Below are 7,180 nucleotides of genomic sequence, written 5' to 3'. Positions count from 1 at the left end.
TTCCAAAGGTTCTTGATACAATTATAAATTATTTACACTATCTCTCACATGCTAATGACTGTTTTCACACTGTTAGTTTCTCTTGGAGTGTTTACTTGGGCATCCATGCAGATTGTCTTGTTATTTAATTAGAAGATTGAAGTTTTTGCTAATGACTATTTGCACACTTTAACTTCTCTGAGAATTCATGTCTAATACATTCATGCAACTGGACAGTGTTTTTTATTATCATAAACTGACTGCTTCCTGTCTTTTTTACTGGAGCAATAATTAACTTGAAAATTTTGTCCTGTAAAGTGACTCTGTCCATTTTGACTCGAACATTTAAATCTTATCAGATTGCTAAGAGCAACTTGAAAGTTTTTAGCTGTTCAGGAAGTGTTATTGGTGTATTACACTTAAACATTATGTCTTGTTTGTTTGTGCATTATGTGAGAATTCTGAGCCAGTGTCTGACCAAAAGTTCATTACTGTTACACAAAAATAATAAAGATTCATGGTTCTTGGAGTTTAGAGTTTGTGTTAGAAAGTTGAAACTTGGACACAATTGGCTGTCATAAAACAATGATCCCAAACACACATCAAAGCTGGGTTTGATACGTCTTGTTAAATGGCCTTATCCCAGTACCAATGGAAATATGTGAACTATGCTTAAAATCTTGGTAGGCCTATATGGAATGAAACTATCTTATTTAAATAAAGTATTACTTCGGATAAGAGGAGTAGCCAAATATATCCACATGGCATAGTGCCAGAAACTGATGTTGATGATTGTGTGGTCTCCTCACTCATGTGGCTGGAGTGTATCAAAAGTTCTTGCAAGATGAAGGCATTGATGCTATGGATTGACCCGCCCATTCCCCAGACCTGAATCCAATTGAGCACATCTAGGACATCATGTCTCCCTCCATCCACTTAGCACGACAGACTATCCAGGAGTTGGTGGATGCGTTAGTCAAGGTCTGGGAGGAGATCCCTGAGGAAACCATCTGCCACCTAATCATGAGCATGCCCAGGCGTTGTAGGGAGGTCATACAGGCACGTGGAAGCCACACACGCTACTAAGCCTCATTTTGACTTGTCTCAAGGACAATACATCAAAGTTAGATCCGCCTGTCATGTCTTTATCCGCTTTACTTTTGAGTATGGCTCCAAATCAAGACTTCCATGGGTTAATAAATTTGATTTTCAATGATAATTTTTGTGTGATTTTGTTGTCAGCACATTCAGCTATGTAATGAACAAAGTATCTAATAAGACTATTTCATTTATTCAGATCTAGGATGTGTTATTTTAGTGTTCCCCATATTTTTTTTTGAGCCGTAATATAGTTCAGTTGGTAGGGTTTTAGGGATTCGAATCCCACACGGGGCATATGTTTATATGCATACGTGTACATAGTGTGCATATGTATATAGTGGGCTTTTAACATCATCCAGTGTTTGTCCCTGGGCAAGATCATTACGGTTAACTGCCTACATCATATAGATGATGAGGGCACATAAACAAAGAACCATACAGACTCAGACGTCGCCGGTCAAACAAGGTCTGCTCCAAGTTTTGAGGAACTAGGACACTTGACAAATGGGCTACTGGAACACAAAGGCTATTGACTCGAGAATACATTAGGCCCGTTTACACTACCCTTGTTTAACCGATCCAGACCGAGACCAGTCCGAGCTTGATCCAGTTAACCAAGCCGAGCCTCGTTTCTGACGACCGTTTACACACAACGCTATCCCGGTTCCTTGGTTGCTCCTCACCTCCTAGTGACGATCTGCGGTACTACCGCTGTCTGGGATTGAAGGCGGGACAAAGCAAATCAAAATGGCGGCACCCGTAACTTTCAGGATGTTATGCTGGAGTATTCTTGTCATATTTCGGCATTTGCAGAGAGTCAGGCGAAGAAGGCAACCACTGGTGAACCTACTTGAGAGAGTCGGATTTTGGAGAGTTGATGATGAGACGAACGAACATCAACTCCGGGTTTACAGACGCCGGAAACAACAACAGACGCTGAGGTTTATTACGCTGGTAACCAGAATCATCTCCGGAAATCGTGTGGCACGGTACACGGACTGTCTGAAATGTCATCTTTACGGAGGCTTATCTACTGTTGCTTCCATCCACCAGCTAATCACGTTTTATTATATATTATTCGGTTTTATTTAAGTCTCCCTTATTTTTGTTGTGCTTACAGAACTGTTTGGACGCGAGAGCAGAGCGAACACTGGTGGCTGTATATTGTAAGAGAGACGTTCAACCCTCAGCAATGGATCAAAAACTTCAGGTACTAATTACAGAAAAAATAGCTGATTTTCTCCCATTTTTATATGATAGGCTATTGTTTTGACACTATTTGTTTTGATTGATTACCAAATTAATAAGGTGAGAAATGTACAAATAACTGTGTATAATAACTAACACTAATATTGTGATTCAATATTTTTTTTATATAGAATGAGCTACAGAACCTTCCAATGGCTTTGTTAGTCGCTCAGGCCTTACATCTCCAAAGGCAGAAACCAGGATGTGACGGCCTATTCCTGTGGAGCAGGAAGTTGGTGCTGTCTTGTGGTTTCTGGGAACCACATCAGACTATCGCACCATTGCTCACCTTTTTGGAATATCCAGAGCCTCACTGTGCATCTTTGTCAAGGATGTTTGTGAGGCAATATGTTATCATCTGACACCACAGTTTGTGAAGCTACCCACTGATATAGAGGCTACAAATATTATGTAGTAATTTAAAGAAAAATGGGGATACCCTATTTGCATAGGTGCTATTGATGGCTCACACATACCCATTGTCGCACCAAATGAGAGCCGAGTAGATTATTTTAATAGAAAGGGCTGGTATAGTATTAATATGCAAGCACTGGTAGATGACAGGTATATGTTTAGAGATATCTGTATTGGATGGCCAGGAAGCACTCATGATGCTCATGTTTTAGTTAACTCCCAGCTCTACCAGTTTTGGGAAAATGGTGCGTTCCCCCATCTTCAAACAGAAATCGATGGTGTGATGGTACCACCCGTTATACTTGGCGATCCAGCATACCCTCTCCTACCCTGGCTGATGAAGCCTTATCCAGAAAATGCAGGGACAACAGAAGCCCCAAAAAAATACAACTTCATCCATAGCCGTAGCAGGATGGTGGTAGAGAAAGCCTTTGGGCGGCTAAAACGGAGATGGAGAAGGCTTTTAAAGCGAATCGACAAAAACACATCAAATGCTCCGAATGTCATTGCAGCCTGCTGTACCCTACATAATATCTGTGAGACCCAAGGAGAGGATTTCCTTGATCAGTGGGCCAATGAGGCAAATCAGCCACCTAGTAACAATGTGGTTGATGGAGCAAATTATCCTGATATTGACAATGCCCACGATATAAGAAATGCTCCGTGTCGTTGCTTTGCTAATCAAAATCAGCCTTACCTTGACTGAAGTATTCCATGTTTTGTAAATAGTTTATTACAGTATAGTTTCATACATGTTTTTGAAAATACTGGTGTGGTGTGTAGTTTGAAAAACTTAATAAAGAAAACAGAAACAATTTTTGTATGCAAAATGAAATGTATTGTAAATTTCTAAAACTTGAGTTATATATTGTACAATTACTGATATGGTCCATAGTTTGAAAAGTTAGGGAAAGAAGTAGAAGGCGATGCAGGGTTCAGGGCCTGTAGTTGTGCTGGTTGCTGCGGCAGCTGCTGGATCATCATCTGCATCAGTCGCATCTCATGTTCCTGTTCCTGTTTTCTCAATCTCTCTTCAGCCTGTTAAAATAAAAAGCATATTCATTTACGACCATGTCAAATATACATATATTACAATTTTTTAGTTATAAAAGAAATGCATTCTTACTTGAAGTCGGTTTCTTTCTACTTCTCGTATCAGGTTTAGGTGCTGTTCTTGCTGCTGTTGGTGCCGTTGGACCGACTCCTGCTGTTCTTTAAATGCTGCCAACCAGCGTTCATCAGTATGTCTCGAAAGCCTCTATTGTACTATCTAGGGCTTTTACTAATTTGCTCTTCCCCCTGGTTTTAACATTTACTTTATGAGCCTCAGCAGCAGGAGTCTCATCAACAGGAAATTCAGCAACACGACTTCCTCCTGGCTCCTCAGAAATAAAACTAGCTATTGACCCATTCATAGATAGTTCATCATCCATCTATGTAACAAAAATGCAAAAACAATTGATAAATACTTAATTTGAAAGACATGGTCACACTTTCAATTTAGTCATTTTACAAGTAGAGCTACTTCATTTGATGCCGCATTATAAGATTGAAAATATAAATGTTTAAATTATCTAGATATAAATAATATAAAGATTGAATTTGACACATTTTGTAATGGCAGCAAATTTTGCCATTTTACTACTGATACTGTAAAAAAAAGTTGTAGAAGCATACATGTGGAAATGGTGTAGAGCCTACTTATCATCCTGTGTGTTGCTCAGGTTCTCAGGCTGCTCCTCGTGGTCGGATGTTGCATCATCGTCCTCTAACAATGAAAATGAAAGAAATTAATGAAAAATAAAAAGGTACAGAGTTTGGTCGTTTTTGATCTTCACAATCAAAAATGAAAGATTTTCGTGAACTTACTCATTGCTGCGGTATTCAGCGTAGAGCTCTCCAAAAGCACTGGAGGCCTCGACGATGCACGGTGGCCCAACACTTCATCCATGGCATCATAGAATCTCCATGATTTTCTTCCTCTTCCTGACTTGTTGTTATGATCAATAACCTTCTTGTACTGTATCCTGAGTTTTTTTTATCTTCTCCCGACACTGTTTCAGGTCTCAGTCGTATCCCCTCACCTTCACTTTGTCCGAAATTTTTTGGAAAAGTTTATGATTGTGCTTAGCGCCCTCCAACATCGCCTGGATAGTGTCCTCCGCCCAAACTGTAATAACAGCCTCAGTCTCAGCGTCATCCCAGGTCGCACCACGCTCTTTTGATTTCGGTTGTTGTTTACAGTTCTTCTTCTTCTTCTTCTGTTTTACGGTGGTTGGCAAGCTACAATCCGGAGGATCATTACCGCCTACTAATGGAATGGAGAGTGTGAATCGGGACGTGCAGCAGCCTGGGATGACACGGTCTGCTCATGCGCTCTTCGTTATCAGGTAACCGGGGTAAAAAAAAACCAAACAGTCCAAGACCTGCTCAGGAACTGGTCCGCAGTTAGCGCGGTCCGGTTCAGTCTGCTGACCGTTTACACACAAGTGTTATCTCGAATCGGGCCGATTCGTCCTTAAGTATTTCATCTAACGCCTGAAAAAAGACTGCCTTTAATGGCTTAGACTCCCAACCCGCGGCTGCGGTAAAAGTACGAAAATCCACGGGAAATAAGAAACACGCCATCCCCGCTGTTTTAAAGAGAGCAGAGAACGCGATAACTGGACCGGGTCCAGATCGGCAGAGAATAATGTTTTAAGTTTGGTGACAAATTCAATAAAAGTATACCTGAACGCCTGACAGTCCGAGAACCGGGCTTCAGCCCATCACAGAGCTCTACCTGTCAAGAGCCGAAGTACGAATTAAATCTTAGACTGGTCAGTGGAAAATGTACAAGGGGAACGGTTGAACACGAGATTACATTGAAAAAGGAAACCACCGCAGTCGTCGCTTTCTCCTGAGAACTTCTCAGAGAGAGGGGTTTGACCGGTGTCTTCAACAGCTGATGCTGTAGGGGGAGGAGTCTCAGGTGCCTGAGCGACAGGTTGAGCAGACGCGGAAAAGAGCGAAGCCATCAGCTGACTGAGCCGAGCGGTGACGTGTTGAAGCTGTTCATGTGTAGAATTTAACGCTAAACCTAACCCGTTTAGTTGTTCCTGCTGCACGGCTAACTGCCGATCGATTGTATCTGCTGGGCTTTACTGGCCAGAGCCTTCTTCTGTCATGGTTTTTATATGTCTTGCCCACATGCGGACAGAATACGGAAGACAGAGTGCAGTTTAAAGGTGTTTATTAAAAGGTTCAGGTACAGGGATCGCACGGGTGTGGAGATCCGTCGAGGTCTGAACGTCAATGCCGGAGGAACTGTGGAAAGAGGAGAAGAGTGTTTATGAAAGACTAAACCAGATAGAAAATCCCAGAAGCCGAGCCGCTTACTGTTTAGTTGAGCAAACCTAACCGGGGAGGGGAAGGTGAGGGACACTCTCAGGCCGAGTGTTCACGAGGAGGCCGGTGGTTAGCAGCTGGAGGGCGGACAAGGCGGCTAGGGATCCGGAGCGAGCCACGACAGACAGGGGAGACAGACAGTTTGACCAGAGATCAGAGCCAACCAGCAGAATCCAGGGAAGGGAAACCTCGAGCCCAGCTGGGTAACATCCAGATAGTACGAGGGGGAATGCCAGAGCAACATCTGAGCTTCGGGGATTCTTGGAAGCTGGTTCGTCGAGCGAGACGCCAAGACGGGTGAGTGATCCAAACACAAAACTACAAGGCAGGAGATCCAAAATTAGTCAGGTTTCAAAGATACGAAAAAACTCACAAGTTCAGGTTTGCCGGATCAGCTCAGAGGCCACATCATACCACGACTGGGTAAGGCTCTGGCGTTTTCCATCTGTCTGTGCCTTCCTTCACGCCAGTGAACAGCGCTCCAAACGAGCCGCAGGTGTGGGCCACGCCCCCCAGCAAACTAGAACCACCTGTGAAGCAGAGCTAGAACACCAACCAAACAGAGAACCCGGACACTCTTTATTTTTGATACCTACATGTGTTTCTGTATTCTCATGCCTGCCTGGAGCCTCAACATGTGCTTGCTATTACAAGCATCTGTTGTACACAGATTATGTAAATAAAGTTTTAAAAAAAACATCTGAGATTCCAGTGAACCAGAGTGACAGCCATGTCTTCTCCACAAATGAAGAAGACATGGGATAATGATGAATGGCTGGACAACTAGAATAAACAACATTTTAAGAACTGCAAGCATGACTCAGTTTAGGAACTGTGTTCATGCTTTAGTAATAATAAAAGTGTTTTAATTGCACTACTATGCTTTAGTAAGTAGTGCAAGATCTGTCTAAAGCTATGATTTGAAAATGGAATCTTTCTGAGAGTTCCAAGCCCAAAATCCACTGCTAAGCTAAAGCTGCTAAGCTGGTTTGATTCTTTAGGCCAATGACTGCTTTCTGACCTTGGAGAATGCATGTCTACCAGAAAATCC

At 42.4% G+C, this 7,180-nt stretch overlaps 1 long non-coding RNA gene across 1 annotated transcript; it reads left to right on the top strand.

The window, feature by feature from the left end:
* Positions 1-2,030: 2,030 nt before the first annotated feature.
* LOC118557079 lies at positions 2,031-2,279 on the top strand. The gene is made up of 2 exons (XR_004927574.1): positions 2,031-2,069; positions 2,201-2,279. It is a non-coding gene; the product is annotated as an uncharacterized LOC118557079 (long non-coding RNA).
* The last annotated feature ends 4,901 nt before the right edge of the window (positions 2,280-7,180 follow it).

Source organism: Fundulus heteroclitus, chromosome 22 (genome assembly GCF_011125445.2).
Source record: "Fundulus heteroclitus isolate FHET01 chromosome 22, MU-UCD_Fhet_4.1, whole genome shotgun sequence".
NCBI lineage: Eukaryota > Metazoa > Chordata > Actinopteri > Cyprinodontiformes > Fundulidae > Fundulus > Fundulus heteroclitus.
Note: the sequence above shows the minus strand (reverse complement) of the source record. Positions and strands in the feature narration are given on the sequence as shown.